The following is a 26,026-nucleotide window of genomic DNA, read 5'->3' as shown; positions in this document are numbered from 1 at the left end:
AGTTGTTGAGAGTTCACTGTGTGCTCCCAGCTCTGTTGTTTCCCACACGTTATTTCACTTAGTCCTTATGGCAAACCTACACGACACGTACTATCAATAAGCCTGTTTGGTGGATGAGGGATGGAGGCTTAGAGTGATCAGGTACAGCGTCCGAGGGGACTGTTAGGACGTGATTCCAGTGTCCTGCTCTATCAGTGAGCTGTCCTAATCATTCAGTGCAGTGACTTCCGGGACATCACTGGGCCTCTGCTTGATTACCTCCAGTGACAGGAAGCTTATTCTCTTATGGGCTGCCTGACGTGGTCTGTTCATTCATCGCCAGTTGTAATAAGTGCTTCCTCCTAAGGGCTGATGCCTGCCTCCTCAAACTTCCCCGATCTTCATTCTGACCCTGGAGCCACAGACAAAGGGGCTGAGGGCCGTTCTGTGCGTGGCCCTGGTCACGCTCCTTTGGACTCACGCCAGTGACCTGCAGGATGTGTGGAACCCACACTGGGCCCAGTGGTGTGGACCTTGGTGGCCTGATCCACTCACCGTGATTCTGGGGAGGGGGAGGGGTCGGAGCAGCCGTCTGCAGGGATCTACAGAGCAGGCCCTGCCTTATAGGCTGTGTGCTGGAATTTCATGGTACCCAAGAGAACTCTATTCAGTAAAGCTTTTCTCCTTTCACCTATTACTACATTTGAAATTCTGCTTTTAAAAAAAATTTTTTTCTTTTTTCCCTTTTTTAATTAAAAAAATTTTTTTTTTTTGTCTATGAAGCAGAGCATATGGGATCTTAGTTCCCTAACCAGGGATCAAACCCATACCCTCTGCTTTAGAAGTATGGAGTTTTAGCCCCTGGTCTGCCAGAGAAGTCCCTGCAATTCTTTTAGGGAGAGAATCCTTTGGATCTCCTAGGATTTTTCTGAGAAAAATAATCTTAAATGTCAAGCCTAGATCAGCTGATGCCTTTCCTGAAATTATTTTATTACCTCTGATACTTCCCAATTTCCCCAAGTGAAATCTTGAGCTGGGCTTTCGAGGCCCACCCCGTCCACTTTCAGCTTGCCTTGGTCCTTGTCTGTCTGGACTCTCTCTACCCCACCCTCCCCCTGTCAGTCACTCCTTGTGTTCCTAGGCCACTGGCTCATCTGTCTGTCTGTCTACCAAATGCCGGGCACTGTGCTCGATTCTGGGGGTCCTGGCCAAATCCCAGCTCTCCTGTGAAGCCTTCTCTGACCCTCTGCACACCTTTGCTCCCTCCGCTTGTGCTTCTCGTGGGTTCGTTAGTTGTGTCTAGGTGGTTTCACTACAAATTGTGAAGTCTGGGGATGAACACCATGGTGGTCCTTTTATTCCTGTCTGCAGTTCCAGAATAGTACATGGTGTATCGGGGGTGCCGGTGTTTGTTTAATGAACCAATGACTGGTAAGTGGCAGTTTCCTTAGGCCACCGAGGGCCAGGCAGAGAGTTGGGGCAGAGGTTCATAAAACCCAGTTGTTCCGTTTCTGCTGATCTGCGTGCAGCTGGCCCTGACTGTCGGTCCCTTAATGTAGAGCTGGCATCACATGCCTGGGGATGTGATGTCCCACACACAGCAATGAGGTGTCCCACTCCTCAGTGACAGCCTGGCCTGGCCTGCTCGCATTATCTGGGTGGGGGCTGGATCACACAGGAGGGCTCCTTTCTCCTGGGTCCTGGTGCACACAAGGTTTTGTGTGTGCCCTCCAAGAGCCTGTCTCCCCAGTCCGTGTAAGTTCTGTAATCGAATCCCACTGGCCCCCGAAGTCAAATTCCCTGGGGGGTTCTCAGTCCCTTTTGCCAGATCCCCAGGTTGGGAAATCTGCTGTGGGTCCTAGAACTTTCTCAGCAGCACAAGAATTTATTTGGTATAATGCTTCTGAGCATAGACACCTCTGTGGACTTCCTTCCTGTGGAGGAACATCTCCAGGGGGATGGGGCAGGGGTGGAAGATTGAGTGAAGAGTAAAGCTGATTTAGGGCTGAGTCCTGGTGGGCTTCCGTCTATGGGGTCACACAGAGTCGGACACGACTGAAGTGACTTAGCAGCAGCAGCAGCAGCAGCAGGAGCAGGCCACAGGCTGGGAAGAGCAGGGTGAGGTTGGTGGGGCCGCAGGCCGAGGGAACGGCAGTGGCGCGGCTCAGCCCTCGCGCGCCTGTGTTTCTTGCCAAGACGCTTGGCCTGCTGCTTCCTACAGCACTGAGGTGCACTCCCAAATGAACACGAAATCAGTCACTGTAATAGCAGTGTCAAGTGCACCGTTGCTGGGCACCGTGGCAGCTCAGCGGGGGCGGAGGCAGGGAGAGAAGGCAGTAGCTTAACCCTTGGAGCTGGAGCGGGAGGTGAGAGCAGGGCAGTGGCTTTCCTCCAGGCCATGTGGAGCGAGATGGGAAGCTCGGGGCATCAGCAGTCATGGTGCGCCGGCCCGCCCAGCCGGCCGCAGGGTGTCTGGGGTTGGGAGATGCTGCCTGCATCTTCAGGGCCCCTTCTCTTGGCAGTCCCACCAGCCAAGCCGTCCTGAGTGTGGCAGCCTTTGTCTCCTGCCCCACACCTGGTCTCGAGCCTGCTGAGAGAAGGAGACTAATGTCAAGGTCATGGCTTGGAGGGGGTGTCCCTCCCGGCTGGGAAGCTCAGAAACCTCTAGGTTCTTATCCCGGGCCCACAGACACACAGTCAAAGTCTTCCCTCCCCCCCTCCCTCCCCCTCCCTCCCGGGAAGATGGCATTTGTTCCTGGTGACACACTTGCTCAGCCTGTGGGCAGAGGGAGGGGAAAGGGGGGCCGCGTGGGAAGCAGGGTAAGTGGGTGTGGGGGAGTCAGGGCGGGGAAAGTCACTCACTCTGCCCTTCCCTCCTCCCCCAGCCCCTCCCCTGATGCTTCTTGGGGAGCAGCCCTCCCCGCCCCCCACCCAGGAAGACGCTTGAGTCGGCTCCTCTAATCCTGAGCACCACGCCCGCCCCAGGACCCTCCATTTCGTCCCCGGTTCCAGGAGTGATTAAAGGAAGCCGAGTCTGCCATGTGTCGCTGTCTTCTTTCTAGGTCTGAGTCCTCGGGTGGACCCTGAGGTCACCTGGAGCTCAAAGACTGCACACGTGTTCAGTTGCTCGGTTGCTCTTTGCGGCCCCATGGACTGTAGCCCGCCAGGCTCCTCTGTCCGTGGAATTTTCCAGGCAAGACTACTTAAGTGGGTTGCCATTTCCTTTTCCAGGGGGAGCTTCCCGACCCAGTGATGGAACCCGTGTCTCCTGCATTGGCAGGTGGATTCTTTACCACTGAACCACCAGAGAAGCCCCCAAAGATCAGTCGCGTGGCTGCTCCTAAATCTCACACCGAGGAGAAGAGAGGGGTGACCAGAGAGGAGCTGGAGGCTGGTTTGCCTCAGCCTGCCCTGACTGGCTCCGTGTCTGCCTCGTGAGCAGAGCCCTTAGTGCTCTCAGACTGATCCCTGTCCCTGGAGGATAGAGCTGGCCCTGAGGGGGTGTCCCCAGGGTGGGGTGTGAGGGTGAAGTTGCAGCTCTTCTGGACTCCGTGATGTTTGTTTGGTGTTAGATCAGTTCACGTTCTTGGACAGCAGGCAGTGCCGTCAGGGTCGAGGTGAGGGCAGGTGAAGGGATCCCATTCCTGGCATAGGGACTGGCCTCTTTCTGGAGGTGGGGTGCTGCTGGGGGGGACCACGTAGCTAAGGGAGGGGCATGTGAGGGACGGGATGAGACCTCAGATCTTCTGATCTGCTGGCCAGTACTTTGTCTGCTGTGTAGCAGAACTTCTGTTTGGCAGAAACCCTTTAGGAATCACTTTTTTATGTGTCTGTGCCTTAGAAGTTTCTATCATTACCAGAAAGAAGCTTACTTTCTTCCTTTTATTTTGAATGTTAGGCTTACGTCTTCCACGACAGGTTGAGCAGTCAGCAGTCAGAGCTCTCGGAGGTGGGGTCATTGCTGCTGCCTGCAAAGTGACTTGGATCTAGAATGGGTTGGGGTTGGTCTCAGCCTTGGTCTCCTGACTGCCCTTGGGGCAGCGGGTCCAGGCTCAGTGCTGATCCTGACCAGCAGATGGCGCCTGAGCTTGAGCGTCAGGGAGGGCCGTTGAAGTCCTTTGGTCCTTGGTCCTTCCTTACGGAGGGAGGGGAGCCCTGACGGCTGGATGAGACTCTGGTTCTTTCTACTCCTGGGCGTGGTCCCTGCTGTGGAGCGAGCCTGGGCTGACAGCTCTGCACCCTGAATGGGGGAGACGCAAGCTTAAGTTACAAGACTGTTGACCACCCTGGGTCTCCAGAGTTCTTGGCGCTATGCTGGAGGACCTGGCCAGGTTCTTCGTGCTGACCAGCAATCCATCCTTACAGCTTCTTCATTTGGAGTAGTTCTCTAAGGCCCCTGTAGGCTCTAACAGCATTCAGCTCTGTGGTTCAACACCTTTTCCTTCACTATCCTATATATTTTTTTTTTTCTTTTTTTTTTTTCATTCTGTTGTCTAAGCAGCTGGTATTTAGGGGGAAAGGTACAGAGCTGGAAGTTGTAGCTACAGTCAAAATGGATAAAACCTTCCTTCTGGCCCATGTAGTCTTGGGTCATCGCTGTAATACCTGGTCCTGGGGGGAGGGGGGAGAGATGGCGGGGGAGAGAGAGATTACATTTGGGTGGGTGGAAGCTTCTCGAAGCCTGTGGTATCTCACCTAGGTTCTCAGAGATCGGTGGGGCTGGGAGAGGTGGAGGTTGGAGGAGGGCGTCTCCAGTTAATGAAATGGGCCAAAGACGCAGGTGGTGGAAAGCGTAAAGCACAGGGAGGGGGCGCATGGTGAGTAGTCTTGCTGACTGGCAGAGGGAGTTCAGGCTGGTGACTAGCAGGGCCGAGGTGTGAAGCTGGGGCTGAGGCTACATGACGAAAGGTCTTTGGATGTTCTTTTCATAAGGTGAGCCTGAAATAGGAGGGCTTGGAGAAGGATTTAACAAAGAGGGAAGGAGTGGAGCTGGATTTCCTTAGTAACGTGGGAGATGAGGTCATCTTTCACGGGTGGGAGAGGTGAGGCTGGAGGTTTGAGGTGGGTGGAGAGCTTGGGGGCAGGAGTTGCAGTGGGACTCAGGAAGAGATAAGAGAATTCTCAGCTGCACTGGCACAGTTTGGTTGCGCGCACACACACACACACACCCCCACCCCCTTCCCGGAACACACATGGACGAGTCCAGTCTCCCTATGATACATTCCAGTGAGTGATCCAGTTTCGTCTGTTGTCCTGGAACATAGCTGTATCAGATGATGTTCTTTCCAACTCTGGAACTCGACGAGAAACGGAAGGAAGTGAGGTCAGGGCCGGAGCTCAGAAGTACCTTTGTGAGGGGCCGTGTTTGTGCTGGCACTGAAGGCTTGGGGTTTGGCTTCTGTCCTCCGAAACACGTTTTATCAGTCTTTCCCCCCTGAGCTTCCGTGGGGTGGGGGTCTAGGCTTGACCTGGGTTTGTAAGCCGCTCGTGGCACCCAGGGACAAGTGCTCACGTGTTCCATCCGACCCGAGTGGCTGTGAGAATGCAGACACGCACCACTGCAGTTCAGATGGGAAGAGGCAGCCCTCACTGTTTCTCATGCACCCACAGATACAGGCGGAGGGTGACGCCTCAGGTGTCAGCAAAAGTTCAAAACGGAGAGAAAGAAGCCCTGCTCCCAAGAACATCATTTGCTTATCGAGCTTGGAGGGGGTGGCAGAGAGAAGGCCCTGCTGACAGGAGGAGCAGCGGAGGCAAAAGCAGAAGACAGGGGAGGTGAGGGCAGAGCACTCTTGGCCCGTGTGAGAGGTTCCTGGTGAGGGGAGCCCCAGGTGGGCACAGCGCAGAGACGGGCAGGGGCTCGGGGCCGGGGGAGGGGACTTGCAGAGTGAGTGGCCAACTCTGGGGTGACCCTTATCATTTCTGCACGTTTGCACGCAGGACCTCTGCTGGTGTGCAGAGAACATTGTGAGAACAAGAACAAGGCACCCCAGCTGGGTCCTGCTTTCACCTGGCCGTCAAGCTTCTATATCGAGCCTTTGAGGTGGGCAGGAGCCAGAAACTGCCTGTTGGCTTTATTGGCCTCGTGACCAGGACTTCCCTGGTGGCTCAGACGATAAAGCGTCTGCCTACAATGCGGGAGACCCTGGTTCAGTCCCTGGGTTGGGAAGATCTGGAGAAGGCAATGGCAACCCACTCCAGCATTCTTGCCTGGAAAATCGCATGGATGGAGGAGCATGGTAGGCCGCAGTCCACGGCGTCACAAAGAGTCGGACACGAGTGAGCAACTTCACGACCTCGGACAAGCAACTTATCTTCTCTGTCCCTCAGGTTCCTCTTTAGTACAATGGAGTTAATAATGGTACCTTATCTCCTCGGCTTGCTGCGGGGACGAAATGAATCAGTGAACATGGAGCATGGAGCCCACGCCTGGCACAGAGCAGGTGGCCAGCAAACATTAGCTACCGTTTCTGTGTTGTGCTGGATGCTTTCAGTGTGTGAGGAACCAAGGTCCTGAGGGACTTGAAATGGTGGAGTTGGGTCTTTAACCAGGTTTTCTGATACAAGATTCTGGTTCTCTGTTCCTGATGCTATTTTGCTATAAGAATCGGCCTTTCCCTCCCCCAGCCCTCCCATTGGTACCCAGTGTTCCATCTAGTGGCCAGCCCTTGCCCTCCCTGGTGGAAGCCTCCCGCAGGCTGCCTTGGAGCCTGTCCCCCGGGCTTCTTGAGAGCCTCCCTCCACCCTGGGAGCCTGCCAGCGGCTCACTGGGCACTTTCCTGAGGCTACTCAGCAGCGCCAGTGGTGTGGTCTTGGACTGACTCCACAGATGAGATAGAGCCATGGGCGCCGGGGTCAGGGAGTTGGTGGTTGTGTTGTGTCTAGTGATAGCTGACAGTGAACGATGTCAGATTCATGATCTCCAAAGATTTAGCTTCGGGACCAGGGGCCAGGCTTGATCACTCCAGAGCTTTTGTGTAGCAGAGTTTTATTAAAGTGAAAAAGGGGCAGAGAAAGCTTCCGATACAGATATCAGAAGGGGGATGGAGCGTGCCCCCCTCACTAGTGTGAGCAAGGGAGCGATATCCTTTTTTAATTCGTTATTACAATAAATCAAAAGAATTTTACCAGGCCCACTCCCACACTTACATTTTAGGATAACGGGGTTAGAACTTAACAACAGAAAGATCCTACTAGACCCACTCCCATAATATACATTCTAAGATATCAGGCTGAGTGCCGAAGAATTGATGCTTTTGAACTGTGGTGTTGGAGAAGACTCTTGAGAGTCCCTTGGACTGCAAGGAGATCCAACCAGTCCATTCTAAAGGAGATCAATCCTGGGTGTTCATTGGAAGGACTGATGCTGAAGCTGAAACTCCAATACTCTGGTCACCTGATACGAAGAACTGACTCATTTGAAAAGACCCTGATGCTGGGAAAGATTGCAGGCGGGAGGAGAAGGGGACAACAGACGATGAGATAGTTGGATGGCATCACCGACTCAATGGACATGGGTTTGAGTAAACTCCGGGAGTTGGTGATGGACAGGGAGGTCTGGTGTGCTGCATGCAGTCCATGGGGTCGCAAAGAGTTGGACGCGACTGAGCGACTGAACTAAACTGACCGAAGATATCATGATTAGTCAGAAGGTTTTCAGGAAGGAGAAACTGTCCTCAAGCAGGATCAGTTCAGTTCAGTTCAGTCGCTCAGTTGTGTCCAACTCTTTGCGACCCTATGGACTGAAGCACACCAGGCCTCCCTGTCCATCACCACCTCCTGGAGTTCACGCAAACTCACGTCCATCGAGTCGGTGATGCCATCCAACCATCTCATCCTCTGTCGTCCCCTTCTCCTCCTGCCCCCAATCCTTCCCAGCATCAGAGTCTTTTCCAGTGAGTCAACTCTTCGCATGAGGTGGCCAAAGTATTTATTGGAGTTTCAGCTTTAGCATCAGTCCTTCCAGTGAACACCCAGGACTGATCTCCTTTAGGATGGACTGGTTGGATCTCCATGCATTCCAAGGGACTCTGAAGAGTCTTCTCCAACACAACAGTTCAAAAGCATCAATTCTTCGGCGCTCATTGTTATATAATCCCTAGTACAGAGGTTAAACTGAGTTGTGTAATCATCAGTTCCAGGCTTAAAGAAAAAAACTGTTTTATATGACTCAGACTAAGGAATGTAGAAGAAAAAAAAAAGTCTGTACTTTCCTCCTCCTTGAGACCCCCAGACCCCTGTCTCCTCCGTGGGGATCCCGGACTTCTTATCAACCTGCCTAGGAATTGACTCTCGCTAGGACCCCTCATGCCTGCCTCACCTGAAGGATGGCAGCCGGACTCAACTTCCCTTGTCCTGGAGGAGCTGGGTATGGGATGAGTGACGAACTTGCCCGGGGTTGAACTGGGGCTGGAGAGGAGCGTAGAGGACAGACTGCAGGGGCGCTGCCCCTACCCCGGGGCCTGTGAAAGCTTTCCTCCTGGATGACAGCCGCCGCCGCGGTCCCGTGTTCCCTGCTGCCTTCTTTCCAAGGCTGCCCCAACTCCTCCTCGAGCGTCTCTGATTCCATGCCTTTGATGGAGCTGTCCTCTGTGTCAGCCCCTGGGGGCCCGGCCCTCGGGGTGCGGGGGGCTCCTCCCTGGCCCAGCGCGGGGCCGGGCCAGGGTCGGCTCGCCCTTTATAGCAGCCCGAGGGCTGCTCCGCTGGCCTGCAGCTGGGGACCACGTCAAGGGCCTCAGCCGTCTGTAGACCTGCTTCTCTTGGCCTTCAGCACAGCCTTGGAGTTTGCGCCGGCGTCTGGTTCCTTCCTCTCCCCAGACAGCGGCCCGCCTCCCCACGGCTACCGCCGAATGTTCTGGGAGGGGAGCAGAAGGCGCTGGCGTGCGGGAGGACCCGGTGTGCCGAGGGGAGACGGCCCTGCTCGCCGACCGGGGCTCCTGCAGCCTTCCCGGCAGCTCTCAATAGAAAACGCATTTGTATTAAAAAGCATAATGAAAAATAGAAAAGCATTTTCCCCCCAATAATGCTGAACATCCAAGGGAGATTTTAATCAATTATGGGAGAGAGATTTGGGCCATAAACTGGTAATTTAACGAGCGGGAGATGGGTGGCGGGCAGCGTCCCTGTCAGCCGGATGGATGGCGCGCCGCTGTCCCAGGGCCGAGCGGCCTGCTCGCCCCGCGGCGCTGGGCCGCCCGGCCGCGTCCCTGCCCTGGCGGCGGCGCCGTCCGCCTCGGGGACCGCACATGCCGCGCGCACCGAGGCCCCTCGCGCCCCCGTTCTCCGCAGCCCCGTTCTCCGCAGCCCCACACGAGCGCCCTGACCGCGCGGTGTCTCCCGCAGCCCGCCTCTGCTCCTCAGGTCCGTCCTCCCGGCCCGCCTCGTTTCTCAGGCTTTCTGCCCCTCTCAGCTCCCACTCCCACCGCCACCGCCGCTGCGACAGCAGCAGCAGCCACACACACACACAGAGGTAGACACACACACGGACACACGCACAGAGACACACGTAGGCACACAGATGGACACACACAGACAACACACAGATACACACACAGAGAGACACGTACACACATACACATAGACACACGCACAGATGGACACACACACAGACACACACAGACACATGCACAGATGGACACACAGACACACCCACATAGACACATGCACAGACGGACACACACACACAGACACACCCACATAGACACATGCACAGATGGGCACACACACAGACGCAGACACATAGACACACGCACAGATGGGCACACACAGATAACACACAGATACACACACACAGAGAGACACGTACACACATACACATAGACACACGCACAGATGGACACACACACAGACGCAGACACATAGACACACGCACAGATGGGCACACACAGATAACACAGATACACACACACACAGACACGTACACACATACACACAGACACACGCACAGATGGACACAGACACAGACACACACAGACACATGCACAGATGGACACACAGACACACACAGATGGACACACAGACACACAGAGACACATGCACAGATGGACACACACACAGACATACATAGACACATACCCATAGACACACACACAGATGGACACACACACAGGCACATGCACAGATGGACACACAGACACACAGATACACACAGATGGACACACACACAGACACACACACATAGACACATGCACAGATGGACACACACACACAGATATACACAGATGGACACACACACAGACACACCCACATAGACATACACACAGATGGACACACACAGACACACACAGATACACACACGGACACACACAGATGAACACACAGACACACACGGACACACACAGATGAACACACAGACACACAGATACACACACACAGACACACATACAGATGGACACACACATAGACGGACACACACATAGAGACACAGACACACACACACTGTGGATGCCTGTCACACACACAGATGGACACAGACACACATACAAAGATACACACACACATAGACACATGCACAGATGGACACACATACAGACAGACACACATACAGACACTGACACACATACTCTGTGGATGCCTGTCACACACACAGATGGACACATACATAGACACACAAGGATACACACACACATAGACACGCACAGATGGACACACACAGACAGACACACACATACAGACACAGACACACAAACACACTGTGGATGCCTGCTGCACACACAGATGGACACGGACAGGCACGCACACTGTGGATGCCTGTCAGATGTCAGGCATTGCTTTAAAGCTTTCACATGGATCAGTTCACTTCTCACTAGCACTCTCTGAGATGGGCAGTAGTAGTAAGGGGTCGCTGGGAGTCAGACACGACTGAGCGATTTCACTTTCACTTTTCACTTTCATGCATTGGAGGAGGAAATGGCAACCCACTCCAGTGTTCTTGCCTGGAGAATCCCAGCGATGGGGGAGCCTGGTGGCCTGCTGTCTATGGGGTCGCACAGAGTCGGACACGACTGAAGCGACTTAGCAGCAGCAGCAGCAGCACTCACTTTACAGCTGGGAAACTGAGGCGCAGTGTCTGGTGAAGTGGTCCCCTGGGCCTCCCCAGGTGCCCCCTGTCAGCATTAATGGCTCTTTTGTTCCCCCTCCGTCACCACTCTTAGGCAGCTGTCTGTTGTGTTAGGATAGGTTGCCTCCCCATCTTGGATCCCCAGTGGGTCCTAGTGTGGGCTGTGCACGTCGTAGGTGTTGTAATGTAGTTGGGTTGACTTCTGAGCTATTTCAGATGCCCCTATCCCCTGAACAGGCTGGCTGTCTCTTTCAGCCCGGTGGTTTGGTTGCCTCAGAGGGCAGTTTATGTTCCCAGGATGGCAGGTCCCTTCCCCCTCATCTTGGGGTTTCCTCAGGACGCTGTCCGTGCCCAGCACACAGAAGATGCTTAATAATGGGTTGTAACATGTGCCGAGACACTCCATCGGAGGCAGGGCATCATGGCTTGGGGTTGTGGGGCCTGGGGTTCTTGGGGAGGCCAGCTCTGCCCCGCCTCGGTGTTGGTCCCACTGTTCCCTGGGACGTTCCTGTACAAGCCTGTAGAGCGCTGTGTGAGGGTGTGTCTGGGGCTATTTAAATGCCAGGCTGATGGGGGGCCAGGGTTTAGCTTCTAGAAGGAGCAAAAGGATCATTTCTGAGGCAGCATGGCATAAAGGTTAATAAAACAGGCTCTGCATTCAGCAGGCTTTGCCCAGACCCCGAATCCGTCATATTCTCACTGTATCGTTAGTTCTTTCTTTTTTAAAAGATCCATTTCATTCATTCGTTTGGCTGCACCTAGTTTTAGTTGCGGCATGCGGGATCTGGTTCCCCGACCAGGGACGGAACCTGGGCCCCTTGCACTGGGAGCTCCGAGTCTTAGCCCCAGGCCCACCAGCGAAGGCCCTCATTGGTTTCTTTTTTTTCCCCTGAGCTTTAGTTTCCTCATCTGTAAACAGGAATGATAATAGAACCTTTGCATTAACAGGGCTGTGAAGAAGATTGAAAGACTAGACCATCTAAAATGCAGTGCCCAGCTTATTGTGCGTCCCAGCAGCTGTTCACTATGCTCGTTGTGTGTCGGGCTGTGATGAAGAAACGAAGCAGTAAGACAGGATCCTCACTTTATATCCCGCTCCTCACCTGGGTGCCCGGATCTTCCTGGGGTTTGACAATCACTGTATCTTCTCATCGAGCCCTCACTGACTGGAGGCAGCTGCTTTAGATACCAGTTATCCCAGAGTGTCACTAACTCATGGGTTATACGGGTTTAGAAATCATCTTGTCCAAGTCTGTTTTTTTTTTTTTTTTTGCAGGTGAGGAAACTGAGGCTCAGAGAGGGGAAGTAACTTGCCCAGAGTGGCACAGCTGCTTGGTGCTAAAGGCAGGAGGAACCCAGGTCTCCCGACCCTTGACCCAGGGCTCATCCTCCTGGACTCTTCTGTTCAGGGCTGGAAGCTTTGTGCCCAGAAGGAGGGGGCTGGCACGGGAAACAAGGCCATTCTTGTTCTCAGCGAAACCCAGAGGGCCACAGGTAGCTTCCACCCTGCTTGGGACCTTGGAGTCCCCTGTGGACTTCGAGGAGGCTGGAGGTCCCTAAGTTCACCCCTCAAGGGAATAGGGTTCTGTTCTTTGTATCCTTCTGTCAGCCGCATCTGTGGTTTGAGGCGATTCTACCCGTTTGCTCACCAGTTCGCCCTCAGCCTGCAGGCCAGACTTGGGGTGGTCCCCATCCCTGGCATCTGGCATGCAGGGATGCCCACATCCTCTGCTGAGCTGCCGTGCCCAGGCTGTTCTGTGAAGACAGAGCCTCAGCTCATGGTGGCCCCACTCATGGATTGATACTTTGCTTGCTCAGAAAATACAGGTTTGTTGAGTGACTGATAGCTCTTAGCTCTGTGTCAGCACTGTGGAGGATACAGAAAGCGTCAAAGCCACATCCCTCCTTCCCACACCCTTCAAAACCAGGCAGACAGAACACTCCACAGAGGGAGTAATTAGAGAAGAATTAAGAGCTCAGTTGTGGGGCTGATGCAGGAGAAATGCAGGGCTCAGGTGGTAAAGAGTCTGCCTGCAATGCAGGAGACCCTGGTTCGATTCCTGGGTCAAGAAGATCTGCTGGAGAAGGGATAGGCTACCCACTCCAGTATTCTTAGGCTTCCCTTGTGGCTCAACTGGTAAAGAATGCCCCTGCAATGTGTGAGACCTGGGTTCGATCCCTGGGTTGGGAAGATCCCCTGGAGAAGGGAAAGGCTACCCACTCCAGTATTCTGGCCTGGAGAATTCCATGGACTATACAGTCCATGGGGTCGCAAAGAGTCGGACACAACAGCACGACTTTCACTTTTCGCTTTGTGGGGCAAGTTCAGAAGGGGGTTCTTGGATGAGGTGGGCCGTGAACTGGCCCTCAGAGGATGAGGAAGATTTAAGGAGGGAGATATGAGAGCACGAGAAGCTGGGCAGTGTGGTGGCCAGGGCTGACTGCAGCTTGTTTCCTACTGAGAGCAGGCCAGAAGGGCTGGCATGACAGGGAACTTGGCTGAAGGTCTGTTAAGTTTGCAAGAGCTGTTGTAATGAAGTACCACAGGTCAGGTGGCTTGTGCAACAGAAATCTGTTGTCATATAGTTCTGGTGGCTGGAAGTCCAAGATCCTGGTGTCGGCAGGGATGGTTCACCTGAGGGCATTGGGGAGGCCCTGTTGCATGTCTCCCCCTTCGCTTCTGGAGGTTTGCAGGCAGTCTGTGGTGTTCCTTGGCTGATAGAATCATCACCCTGATTTCTGCCTTCACCCTCACCTGGCGTTCTCCCTGTGTGGGTGTGTGTCTGTCTCTGTGTCTGAATTTTCAGTTTTCATAAATGCAGTCCTGTTGGATCAGGGGGCCAGCCTATGCCACCATGATCTCATTTCAACTAATTACATCTGCAAGGACTCTGTTTGCAAGCAAGTTCGTGTCCTAAGCGCTGGAGGTTAGCACATGGATATTTGGACACAAATCAACTCATCACGGGTGGTGCATTGGTGTAAGGATCAGAATCCAAACTTGAACTAGTGGAGGCAAAAAGGCAGATGTCTTGGCTCATGGAACCACATCTTAGCAAAGGTTGGAATAGAACTGTGCCTTCCGGGAGCTCTTCCTGGACTCTCCTCTCTGTCTCTCAACTTCTTCCTGAGTGACCTTCATGACCTTCGTGAGTGAAGGTCAGCTTCACTCATGGTTCCCTCCATGACCACTGGCCACCAGCCTCTCTTGGCCTCACCTCTTCCCAGCTGTGGCCCCAGGAGAGGCTCTCCGCCCCCTTCTAGTTTCACTTTACAAAATAAAGTGTTCTGCATTGTGCCCCCCAACTCAGGTCTATCTGGAACCTCAGACTGTGAGATGAGATTTTGCAGATGTAAGCAGACAACCTGGGATGAGTTTATACTGGTTTAGGGTGGGCCGCAGTGACTGGTTTGTCCTTCTTTTTTTTTTTTTAAATCAAATAATCCAATTTTATTTTTTTTTCAAGTTGAACAGACTAAATTTCTTTAAACAAACTTACTTATACTCCAGAGTCCTTTAAAAACTTAATAGCATTTACACATTTGAAGGTATTTGATTTTCTTGTAACCCAACAAGTAAAACTTTCTACAGTTCATAACTTTTATAAATAAAATAAATTAAATGTACAGTGAATAAGTTCTCTGAAATATTTCAATATTTCTGCAGGTTTAGTAACATCATGAAATACATTTCAACTAAAATTCACAAATCTAAAAACCTGTTAGGCATTTTTAGGCGTTTTAAGTTGGAAATGAAGACCAATGTTACATCGTAATATGCCAATTACAAATAGTACTTCAAATAGCAAATACTACAGTTTGTCCCAAACTTTAAAAACTATTCATGAACTCAACACTGAACTATTGATGGCTATGAGAATTGTTTCCTAGCCTTTTTGAAAATTTCAACCCATTTACGTTTAAGGTAATTATTGATAAGTACTATCCCGTAGCCATTTTCTTTATTGCTTTGGGTTCAAGTTTATACACTCTTTCTGTGTTTCCTGTCTATAGAAGATCCTTTAGCATTTGTTGGAGAGCTGGTTTGGTGATGCTGAATTCCCTCAGCTTTTGCTTGTCTGTAAAGCTTTTGATTTCTCCTTCATATTTGAATGAGATCCTTGCTGGGTATAGTAATCTGGGCTGTAGGGTATTTTCTTTCATCACTTTAAGTATGTCTTGCCACTCCCTTCTGGCCTGAAGAGTTTCTGTTGAAAGATCAGCTGTTATCCTTATGGGAATCCCCTTATGTGTTAGTTGCTGCTTTTCCCTTGCTGCTTTTAATATTTGTTCTTTGTGTTTGATCTTTGTTAATTTGATTAATATGTGTCTTGGAGTATTTCGCCTTGGGTTTATCCTGTTGGGGACTCTCTGGGTTTCTTGGACTTGGGTGATTATTTCTTTCCCCATTTTAGGGAAGTTTTCAACTATTACCTCCTCAAGTATTCTCTCATGGTCTTTCTTTTTGTCTTCTTCTTCTGGGACTCCTATGATTCGAATGTTGGAGCGTTTAACATTGTCCCAGAGGTCTCTAATATTGTCCTCATTTCTTCTAATTCGTTTTTCTTTTTTCCTTTCTGTTTCATTTATTTCTACAATTCTATCTTCTAGTTCGCTTATCCTGTCTTCTGCCTCTGTTATTCTACTGTTTGTTCCCTCCAGAGTGTTTCTGATCTCATCTATTGCATTATTCATTGTATATTGACTCTTTTTTATTTCTTCTAAGTCCTTATTAAATCTTTCTTCCATCTTCTCAATCCTTTTCTCCAGGTTATTTATCTGTAACTCCATTTTGCTTTCAAGATTTTGAATCATTTTCACCATCAAAATTTGAAATTCTTTATCAGGTAAATTCCCTATATCTTCTTCTTTTGTTTGTGTTGGTGGGCAATTATCTTGTTCCTTTACTTGCTGGGTATTTCTCTGCCTCTTCATCTTGCTTATATTGCTTTGCTTGGGGTGGGCTTTCCCTCTTCTTGCAGTTTGTGGAGTTCTCTTTATTAGGTAGTTTCTTCGCTGTGTGTGGGGTTGGACGGGTGATTGTCCGGGTTCCCTGGTTAGGGAAGCATGTGTCGGTGTTCTGGTGGGTGGAGCTGGATTTCTTCTCTCTCCTTTAGAAGACAATGGGCTGCTTTTCTGGGAGCCTGATGTCCTCTGCCAGTGTTCAGAAGTTGTTTTGTGGACTTTACTCCGCGTTCAAATGTTCTTTTGATGAATTTGTGGGGGAGAAAGTGGTCTCGCCGTCTTATCCCTCCACCATCTTGTTCCTTCCTCCCCAGAACACTGGATTCTTATATTCCACTTGGTCGTGGAGTATCTCTTCCCAGCTGCTCCAGCAAGGTGCAGCCGCTGTACCTTACCTTGGACGAGGGGTATCTCCTCAAGGCCGCCCCTCCTGCTTTGAATGTGGATCAGCTCCTCTCGGCCCTCCGGTGCCCAAGCAGCCACCGCCTCCTGAACGTGGTACAGCTCCTCTCGGCCACCGCCCTAACCCTGGGCACGGGGTAGCTCATCTCAGCCACGATTTTGCACGTGGTCGGTTGCACCGGAGCCGGGCGTCTCCCGCGCCTGCGCCACCGGAGCCGGGCGTGTCCCGCGCCTGCGCCGCCGGAGCCGGGCGTCTCCCGCGTCTGCGTCGCCGGAGCCGGGCGTCTCTCGGGTCTAGTTCATAACTTGGACGAGGGGTATCTCCTCAAGGCCGCGCCTCCTGTTTTGAATGTAGATCAGCTCCTCTCGGCCCTCCGGTGCCCAAGCAGCCACCGCCTCCTGAACGTGGAACATCTCCTCTCCGCCACCGCCCTAACCCTGGGCGCGGGGTAGCTCATCTCAGCCACGATTCTGCACGTGGTCGGTTGCGCCGGAGCCGGGCGTCTCCCGCGCCTGTGCCGCCGGAGCCGGGCAGGTTTGTCCTTCTAAGAAGGTCATGAGACAGTGGGAGCAGAGATCTGAGTGATGTAATGATGATGAACTGAGAGACTCAGAAGATTGCGGGATGCCAGCAGAAACCAAGAAGATGCAAGAAAGCATTCTCCCTTAGAACCTGCAGTGGGAATGCAGGCCTGCCATCACCTGGATTCCAGGCTTCTAGTCCCCAGAACCGTGAAACAATACATTCGTATTGTTCTAAGACTCCCAGTCCGTAGTGATTTGGTGTGGTAGCCCTAGGAAGCAAACATGGTGTCCATTCTGTACAGACCAGTCACTATGGTCAGAGGAGGTGGGTCTGTAAGATGTCACTCCCCCCGCCCCCATTCAAACCCTAAGGTTACAGTTGGGGTCAGGTGGAAGGGGCAAGGCACAGGAAGGCATCAAGAAGTGGGGAAGGCCACCAGAACCAGAGATGTTCATGTCAGCGGATGATAATGGTAGTTTCTGTGTATTTGGTACTTGCTCTGTAGTACACCTTGGATGGATGTTTTATAGGTTTTGTTTCTAACCCTTACAGTCATTCTGCAAGGTTGGTAGGTTTTACCATTCCAGTTTTGCATATGAGGCAGCAGAGGCCCTGAGAGGTTAGGAAACAGCCAGAGTCACAAAACTAAAGGAAGCAGAGGAAGGTTTTGAACTCTGTTGCCTAAGGCCCCGCCCCTCCTGCCTTCTAGCTGCTAGCTCTGCAGAGGAACTGGTTCCTGGAGGGCATTAGAATAGGTATTAGAGTGGGCTTGGATATGTAAGCTTCAGGGAGTGGCCCCAGTTTCCAGCTCTTAGGAGTAATGTTATATCAAATCAGCTAAGTGTGTGTGTGTGTGTGTGTGCGCGCGTGTGTGTGTGCATGCGGGCATGTGTATGCACATGTGTTATGCAAGCTCCCATGACTAATGAAAAAACATTTCAGGCAGAGTCAGTCAACAGTGCAAGATGGATGGAGTGGCCCAAGGCAGGAACCTTGGGAGGGGGTGGGGACTCTGACCGTCGTTCACGTCTGGTGGAAGTGAACTCGCCCTGATGTTTAATCGCTCAGTTGTGTCTGACTCGTTGAGACTGCGCGGACCGTAGCCCACCAGGCTCCTCTGTCCATGGAATCCTCCGGCAAGAATGCTGGAGTGGGTTGCCATTCTCTTCTCCAGGGGATCTTCCCGACCCAGGGATCGAACCTGTGTCTCCTGCATTGGTAGGCGGATTCTTTACTGCTGAGCCACCAGCCTTTTTTAGCTGTCTCCTGGGGCTGAGGCAGGGCCACGTTCTTCCCTCACCATCCCATCCTCCTGCAGCTCCGAGCGAGTGCCCTAAGCTGGACAGTGAGTCAGATGGCTACAGGCCAGAGGATGAGTGCCATAGTCTGTGCCCTTGAAGGAGCTGCCTGGACAGCTGACACCCCATGTCCTCTGGGGCTGCTGGAGGGACTGCAGGGCCCTCATCTTGTCCTTGAATGAAACTGTGGCCTTTTGTCCCCTTCCTGTGGAAAGTGGGTCCCTACTTGCATCTCTCAGGGCTGGGATTGGTGGTACGGGCAAGGTGGATGTGATTGCAGTAGTTTCTGTCTCCATGTGAGCCCGACAACTGTTACTGGTGATAGCTGGCATAGAAGCGATGGTTTGGAGGAGTCCCAGGTTCTGCCCCATCCTACAGGGAACATAAATGCCAACTTTGGCGCAGTGCTAATGGCATGGGAGGTGCTCATCCTGGTTGGGGGCTCCCAGAAGATGGCTCCAAGAAAAGGGTTCCAGGGCAGATGGTTTTGTGGAAGCTTAGATGCTTGGGCTTCCCAGGAGGTTCAGTGGTAAAGAATCCACCTGTCAAGAAGGAGATGCAGGTTCAATCCCTGGGTCGGGAAGATCCCCTCGAGAAGGGATGGGAACCTCACTCCAGTATTCTTGCCTGGAGAATTCCATGGACAGGCGAGCCTGGTGGCTACAGTCCATGGGGTCGCAGAAGGACACAACTGAGCAGGTGCTTCTGGTAGGGAAGTGGGAATGTAGTCCAGGGCAGAGAAGGCAGCGGTGGCTGTGTGCTCTTAGGCCAGCTGCCACGGTGGTGAATGACGGTTAACTCTGTGGGGAAACTGGGAAATGGTGCCAAACAGTCTCCTTAGAATTATCCCACCCACCAGCCAGGGAGAAGGTAGGGTGTTTATGCACCAGCTAACTTCCTGAGTGAGGGCTGCTCCTGAGGGCTGTTAATTCCCGTGGCTTTGGAGGCGGAGTCCTCAGGCACAGATGCAAATATAGAGAATGGCAGTCAGGGCAGAACCAGAGGAAAGACCGGAGGGAATGTTTGGGGCCCTTGCACAATTTGCAGACATCACCTCTTACAACCCTCACAGATGCCCTATGAGGGGAAGTGTGGTTATTCCCATTTCACAGAAGAGCAAACCAAGACCAGAGAGGCTGAGCCACATGCCTGAAGTCACACAGAGAGTATCAGGCAGAGTCAGGAGGAAAAGCCAGGACCGACTGCAGAATCCAAGCTCTGAACCCCTGAGTTCCCTTGTTCTCTGTAAGGAGCCCCCTGCTTTCACAAGGTTTCACATTCTGGTGTTTGATGGCCTCTCCTAGCATTGCTGAGTGGGAGCTGGGGCAGGCAGATGGGGAACCCTGGCAGGTCAAGGAACTGAGTATCAATGTGCTTGTTTTCTCCTTCCTCAGCACGTGTTGGAGGTTTTCAGACACCCAGGTCTCATTTAGTCCTCACAGCAGCTGAGTATCCCTTTCCCCATGTTTCCCAGGTGTGGACACTGAGATTCAGAGATGCTCTGTAACTTAACTGAGGGTCACACAGCAGGACAGTGGCTCGATTGGTGACTGAACCTTGGCAGTGTCTGACTCCAGAAACCCACATGTTTCAGTTACAAGACTGGTTCGTGGAGGAGAGGAGCTGGTTCAAGGCCCTGCTGTTCTTTACACCTGTGTCTCTTCTGCTGTCTCGCATACAGGGTCATCATTACTATCCTTCTAAATTCCATATATATGCGTTAGTATACTGTATTGGTGTTTTCTTTCTGACTTACTTCACTTCGTGTAACAGGCTCCAGTTTCATCTACCTCATTAGAACTGATTCAAATGCATTCTTTTTCATGGCTGAGTAATATTCCATTGTGTATATGTACCACAACCTTCTTATCCATTCGTCTGCTGATGGACATCTAGGTTGCTTCTATGTCCTGGCTATTATAAACAGTGTTGCGATGAACATGGAGGTACACGTATCTCTTTCAATTCTGGTTTCCTTGGTTGGACTCTGTGGGAGAAGGCGAGGGTGGGATAATTTGAGAGAATAGCATTGAAACACGTATATTACCATACGTGAAATAGATTGCCAGTCCAGGTTCGATGCATGAGACAGGGCACTCAGGGCTGGTGCACTGGGATGACCCTGAGGGATGGGATGGGGAGGGAGGCGGGAGGGGAAACAGGATGGGGGACACATATGCATCCATGGCTGATTCATGCCAATGTATGGCCAAAACCACTACATTATTGCAAAGTAATTAGCCTCCAATTAAAAAAAAAAAAAAGGCTGTGCTGTTGGGCCTCTGAGACCCAGTCTGGCCCCTGGGGGCCAAGCTCCCTCCTGTGACGGCACTCCAGTCCTCGCCTTTGCCTTCAGCCCTGGGCTGGCCCCATCAGGTGATGGCTCAGTGGGTGTTCTGAGGAGCCTGGGGACGGGGTTCGGGTGCTGTCGGGCTCTCCTCTCCAGCTCCCCGCTGGACAAAGAGCCGCCCCTCTGTGCGTGCAGGTGGGGGGCCCTCCTCTCCTCCCACTGGCCCTGCTTGCTGTCTACCCGATGCTGCTTCTTGGCAGCAGAGGGGGGCAAGCCCTCCACGTCCACCTGATTTATGTTCCTCCTTGAAACAATAATGTTTAATCTGGAAAGGGCTAATCAATTTTTTATGCTGATTATGAATAGGCCAGCTGTGCCTGCTTCTTTATTCATGGAGCTTTAGGAACAAGCCTGTGTCCCAGACCAGGCACCCTTGGTGATCTTTGCCCGTAGGGGACTCTGCTTCAAGGAGGACTCCTTAGGGGCCTTGCCTGTGCCACTTGGGGGTGGCTCTGAGAGTGTGTGTGTGTGACCAGAGAGGGTAAGCAGACTCCCGGTGGAGAAGCAGATGTAGTGTGTGCGTGTGTGTAGAAGGCGGCTGGGGGGCACAGTTAGGGGAGTGTTGGCTGGAAGGTAAGTGTTCCGGAATCACAGAATTGGGAAAGATATCAAGGATCACGTGCCCTGACACCTCCTTTTACAAGCGAGGAGGCGTTGAGCTCCAGAGAAGGTGAAGCAGCTTCCCTCAGGTCACGCTGCCGGTTGGTGGCAGGGGTGGGATTAGACCCCTGGACTCGGAGGGTGCAACACTTGCCACAGCGGAACGGGCGGGGCGGAGTCAGAGGACGGTGCCGTGTGCTGCTCTCCTCCAGTTATTGGCATCGGGCAATTGACGTCTCAGAGGAGCTTGTGTTTTGGATACAGAGTGAGCTGTTGCTGCTGCTAAGTCGCTTCAGTCGTGTCCGACTCTGTGCGACCCCATAGACGGCAGCCCACCAGGCTCCTCTGTCCCTGGGATTCTCCAGGCAAGAGTACTGGAGTGGGTTGCCATTTCTTAATAAGAGGTTGAGACAGGACGAGAGGAAGTTCTCTGCAGTTTGGGCAAATTTTCCGGTGTTATTCAGTTCAGTTCAGTCGCTCAGTCGTGTCCGACTCTTTGTGACCCCATGAATCACAGCACGCCAGGCCTCGCTGTCCATCACCAACTCCCGGAGTTCACTCAAACTCATGTCCATTGAGTCGGTGATGCCATCCAGCCATCTCATTTTCTGTCTTCCCCGTCTCCTTCCACCCCCAGTTCCTCCTAGCATCAGACTCTTTTCCGTTCTTGGAAGCTACAAGTAGGCATGCAGGGAGGGCTGAATTAGGGCACCATCTGAAGGGGGACAGACGCGGGCAGGACTTCAGTGCTGTAAAAGGAGCGCGCGCGGACAGGCCCGGAGGGCGGATGGAACAGCCTGAGCGGACGGGCAGAGTAAGGGCTGAGGACCCCGGGGAGACCTCTGAACCCGAGGCGCACCGGGGGGCCGGGGCCTCTGGGGCTGGGGCTGGGTGGCGTGACTGGCCCACGGGCTGGGGCTCCCGTGTGGACCCTCTGCAGCGTTCCTCCCTCCCAGGACCTCACCCATCTTTGGTTTGTTCATTTATCGGCTCAGCAGATGTTTACCGGGCTCAGTCCTGTGGGTGCCGGGGGTCACTGGCGCTCGCGATCCAGTTGTGGGGACGGCAGATGCTAAGCAAACATTGGGGAAAATGAGAAGCTATTGGTACTTGTGATAATGGCCACAAGAGAAGAGGAGTGCTCTTCATGTGGGGGCCTGGGTGGCCTTTCTGAGGAAGTGAGGGTGAAGCCAAAACCAGAGGGACCTTAGGGGAAGGAGAGGCGGGACAGAGAGAATGCAGAGGCGGCAGGCTGGGGCAGAGCATGGATCTGTCTGGGGGGCAGTAAAGGGGTGTAGTGGCTGGACAGAGAGACACTCCAAAAGGTGAGGCTGGAGAGGCACCGGGCATGTTCAGGAGATCGAAAGTTGGCAGGGGCACCAGCTCTCTGCAGAGAATAGCCCAGCCTTCAGGCTCGCTGGGGATCGGGGTGAAACCAGGTGACCAGTTACCAGGCTCTTGAGGTCATCCAGGCAAGAGGTGATGGTGACTCGGATGAAAGGTGAACAGATGTGCTCTGGAGGCTGAATCCACAGGAGTCAGGGTGAATCAAATAGGGAGGCACCAGGGAGAGGGACGCCCAGGGTTCTGACCACAGCACTGAAGGGGATGGTGGGGGAAGTGAGTTAGCTGGTCAGCCTGCGAGCAGCTTGGGGAAGGGTCTTCCTACAGGGCTGGGTTTGCACAATGGCCCCCTCTCTCCTTAAAGTTGATGGTCAGAGAAGGCTGGAGAGTCCATGGGAAACTCAGCAATTTGGGGTTCAGCCTGGAGAGGCTGGGATCCAGCCCTGGGTTCCTGGTTTCCAGATATTTAAAAAAGTCGTCAGCACCCCAGTCTGATGAGAGCTGTAGGAGTGTGTGTGTGTGTGTGTGTGTGTGTGTAAAATGGGTTTTATAGAAGGAGGGACTGTTACTTCAACAGCAGGGACAGCTCCTGTGTCATGATGATGATGAGGGGTCTCTCAGGGCCCCCGCTGCTCTTCCCATCTCTGGTGTGTAAGCTGATGACAGGTGATTCTGTGTGAGATCTGAGGCTCTTTGGGAGGAAGGGAAGAGGCTGATTCAGACATTAGGATTTGACCTGGGGGCTGGGAGGGAACGCTGGAGTCAGCTGGGGGAGCAGAGAGCGTCCTGCCCTGGAAAGCCGGTGAGGAGAGGACTGGTTCTAGGTGTGTCCCCTGGTGCAGCAGAGCCGGAAGTCATGATGTGCCCTTCCTGGTTCACATCTCAGGGTTTGCCTGTGGCCTGGGTTCCCCACACTGGCAGTACAGCTCTTTGCCACAGTATCCAGGGTTCTAACCCCAGCTCTATCCTGGGAAATGCAGGAAAAAGAATAAAAACTGACATATACTGAGAGTCTTACAGTATCTCTATTTCAGGGCCTGTTTTAGGTTCCTATTGCTGCTATAACAAATTACCTCGGGTTTAGCAGCTTAAAGCAATATACATTTATTATATTACTGTCCTGTGCGTCATGCTAAGTCACTTCAGTCGTATCTGACTCTTTGCACCCTATGGGCTGTATCCCGCCAGGCTCCTCTGTCCATGGGATTTTCCAGGCAAGAATACTGGAGTGGGTTGCCATGCCTTCCTCCAGGGCATCTTCCCGACCAAGTCAGAAGCCCTAAAATGCAGGTGCTGGCATTCCTTCTGGAGGCTTGAGGGAAGACTCTCTTTCCTTGTCTTCTCCAGCTTATAGTGCTGGTCGTGTATGGATGTGAGAGTTGGACTATAAAGAAAGCTGAGTGCCGAAGAATTGATGTTTTTGAACTGTGGTGTTGGAGGGGACTCTTGAGAGTCCCTTGGACTGCAAGGAGATCCAACCAGTCCATTCTAAAGGAAATCAGTCCTGGGTATTCATTGGAAGGACTGATGCTGAAGCTGAAACTCCAATACTTTGGCCACCTGATGCAAAGAGCTGACTCATTAGAAAAGACCCTGATGCTGGGAAAGATTGAGGGCAGGAGGAGAAGGGGACAACAGAGGATGAGATGGTTGGATGGGATCACTGACTCGATGGACATGGGTTTGGGTGGACTCTGGGAGTTGGTGATGGACAGGGAGGCCTGACATGCTGCAGTCCATGGGGTCACAAAGAGTCGGACACGACTGAGCAACTGAACCGAACTGAACATTCCCTGGCTTGTGGCCCCTTCCTTCATCTTCAAAGCCAGCAGCGAAGCGTCTCTAAATTCCACTGTCTGTCATCCTTTCAGCTCTTTCCTTTTCACATCTCTGCTCTAATACTGGCCCTTCTGCTTCCCTTTCATCAACATAAGGACCCTTATACCCATTGCACTGGGTCCACATGGGAATTCAGGACACTCTCCCATCTCAAGAGCCTTCATTTCATCGCGTCTTTGGCGACGGAGACACGGACATCTTTGTTGTTCAGCCGCCCAGTCGTGTGCGAGTCCTTGCGGCCCTGTGAACACCAGGCCTTCCTGTCCCTCCCTGTCCCTCCCTGTCCGTCTCCAGAAGTTTGCTCACGATCACGAACATTGCATTGGTGAGTCGTCCATCTTTAGAGGGGGGTATTTTTCTGCCTACCACAGGGCCAGATGGTAAACAGCTTAGGTTTTTCAGGCCACATACTCTCTGTGGCAATGACTGAACTCTTCTTCCGTTGCAGGATGACAGCGGCCATAGATAGTAAGGAATGAACGGGCATGCTGGGTCCCAATAAAACTTTATTCACGGGTGTGGAAATTGAGTTTCACGTAACTTGCACATGTCACGAAATATTATTCTTTTGATGTTCCCCACTTGAAACGTGAAAGAGTATTCTTTGCTTGTGGGCTACAAAAGCAGGCGGTGGCTGGCATTCTTAATCCCTGCTCCGGTAGCCAGGCTCATCCAGGACTGCGTGTGGTTTCCCCCAGATCTGGTTGGGGGCTGCAGATCCTCCTGTCTTTGGCTGTCTCCTGTTGCCACGACGTACTCCGTTTATTCATGGTTCACACAGGCTGCCCTTCTGCCTGGAAGGCTTCTGCTTCTGTTCTTCAGCTGATTAACTGGTTCCTCATTCTTCAGAGCTCAGCTCTTTGTCACCTCCTCCAAGAAGTTCTCCCAGCCCAGGTTTAACCCTCTAAGCACAGGCTCCTGTGGCACTAACTGCCTCTCCCTTCATGTACGTTTCTTTGTGATTTCGTAATTAATTCCTGTCTCCCTACTGGACCTGACGTTTCAGTAGTGACTCCAGGGGGTGTTGGCCGTACCCAGTGAGGACTCACTCTTCCCCTCGGGTCCCCAGTGACTAGCCCAGGGGTCCTGTACATGGCAGTCATTCGGTGAGCACTTGTTGAATGAACAAATGAGTGACCTTTACGGGCTGTGGTCTCCTGTGTGCAATGGGGGCGGCGATATCTCCTCTACCTAACCTCGAGAGAGGGAAGGGAATTACATAAGCGCAGCAAAGATTATGGAAATACAAGGAATTTCCCACGGTTAAACCTTCAGCCCCCACAGAGCAGAGATATTGTGACATCCCTTATTCCGACCAAGCTGGAGTTCGAGGAAGAAGTGGTGAGTCCTCACATGGGCAGGCTTGAAGCAGAGGGCGTAGAGCTCAGCCTGTCTGGGTCTTGGGTCTGAGTTCCTGGCACCCCCTGTGTCTGGGTGCCGTGATGGGGTGTGAACACTTGGCACAGCCCTAAACCCCCCACCCCCACCCCCCACCCCCACCCAGACACTTCTCATCTCCACAGACAACTCATCATCTCTGCGCTCCGATCACCTACCTGCCCTGGCTGTGGGGGGCGGTCCTCAACTTCACATTGCACTACCTGGGATCTCTGGTCTCCTTACCCCAGAGATCTCTATCACAGGCAGAGACATAGACCTGTCAC

At 52.6% G+C, this 26,026-nt stretch overlaps 1 protein-coding gene across 1 annotated transcript in view; it reads left to right on the top strand.

Moving 5' to 3' along the window:
- The window catches only part of ADCK1 (aarF domain containing kinase 1), a 133,927-nt gene that overhangs the window by 50,516 nt on the left and 57,385 nt on the right, over positions 1 to 26,026 (top strand). The gene's annotated exons all lie outside the window — the stretch shown is intronic.

Source organism: Moschus berezovskii, chromosome 9 (genome assembly GCF_049115385.1).
Source record: "Moschus berezovskii isolate FMDL1 chromosome 9, NW_MosBer_1.0, whole genome shotgun sequence".
NCBI classification, from domain to species: domain Eukaryota; kingdom Metazoa; phylum Chordata; class Mammalia; order Artiodactyla; family Moschidae; genus Moschus; species Moschus berezovskii.
The sequence above is the reverse complement of the archived record's forward strand: the minus strand, read 5'-3'. Positions and strand labels throughout refer to the sequence as shown.